A 1120-nucleotide genomic window follows, 5' to 3' on the forward strand; every position below is an offset into this window, starting at 1 on the left:
AAAGTAGTGCTACCATACGAGACAAAGTTAGAAGCAAAGTCGTGACAACTGAGGAAGGAAAACGATCTCATCGATAAGCTAGAAAAGGTTGGGCAATCCTCAACCTAAGAAACTATGGCCAGAAACGGTGATGATAATGTAGATTTGGCTGCAAGAGAGGTAGCCGAACAACGAGAAAAAGTTACACGGGATGCTGAGGAAACAACTATTAGAGATGCACAGAACATCTATGAATAAGAGAGGGGTCACAGACTTAATCAACATCAACCCTTGGCTGCAGACCAGTTTGGAAATATAGCTCCCAGGCTTGGGAGACCACTTGGCTATTATGCTAGACCAGTCTACAATCAAGGATTATCCAGTGTTAGACCACCTCCAATTGCATCAAACAATTTCGAGTTGAAGCAAGGGTTGCTTCAAACCCTTCAGAATTGTTGTGTCTTTAGAGGGAAGCCAAACGAAAATCCAAACACACATCTAATGGACTTCGAGGAGATTATGAACACCTTTCAATACAATGGGGTATCACAAGATGCAGTGTACTTAAGGGAATTCCCTTTTTTCATTTAAAGATGATGCTAAGGAGTGGCTTCAGAGTTTGCCCAATGGATCGATTAGAACTTGGGAGGAGATGACTAAAAAATTCCTTGATAAAATTTCTCCTCAGCTAAGACGGGCAAAATTAGAAGAGAAAACCATAACTTCTACCAGAAAGAGACTAAAACTATTTTTGAAGCATGGGAGAGTTTTAAGGAGATAGTTAGAAAGTGTCAACATAGTGGAATTGAACTCTAGATGCAACTCCAGGATTTTTAGGAAGGATTGACACCGACCTCGCATAGAAGATTTAGCAATACAGTTGGAGACCCTTTGATGAAGACGACTCTAGAGGAGATAGTTACAATTATTGATGTGTTATTTGAAGATACTAATCAGTGGCCCTCTGAGAGTACTGAAAGAAGAAGATCAACTGGTGTTCACCAAGTTGATGCTAATACATCTGTGCAGGTACAACTTGATGCTATGGCTAAAGAAATACGAAAGCTGACCTTAGCCTAGATACAAAATGAGCCTCACACAACTTGTGATATATGTGGAAGAAGACACCCTACTCATGAGT

At 40.4% G+C, this 1120-nt stretch overlaps 1 non-coding gene across 1 annotated transcript; it reads right to left on the reverse strand.

Moving 5' to 3' along the window:
- Nucleotides 1–678: 678 nt before the first annotated feature.
- LOC142168462 (small nucleolar RNA R71) lies at nucleotides 679–785 on the reverse strand. The gene has a single exon (XR_012698320.1). It is a non-coding gene; the product is annotated as a small nucleolar RNA R71 (small nucleolar RNA).
- Nucleotides 786–1120: the final 335 nt, after the last annotated feature.

The sequence above is a fragment of the Nicotiana tabacum genome, chromosome 13, assembly GCF_000715075.1.
Source record: "Nicotiana tabacum cultivar K326 chromosome 13, ASM71507v2, whole genome shotgun sequence".
NCBI lineage: Eukaryota > Viridiplantae > Streptophyta > Magnoliopsida > Solanales > Solanaceae > Nicotiana > Nicotiana tabacum.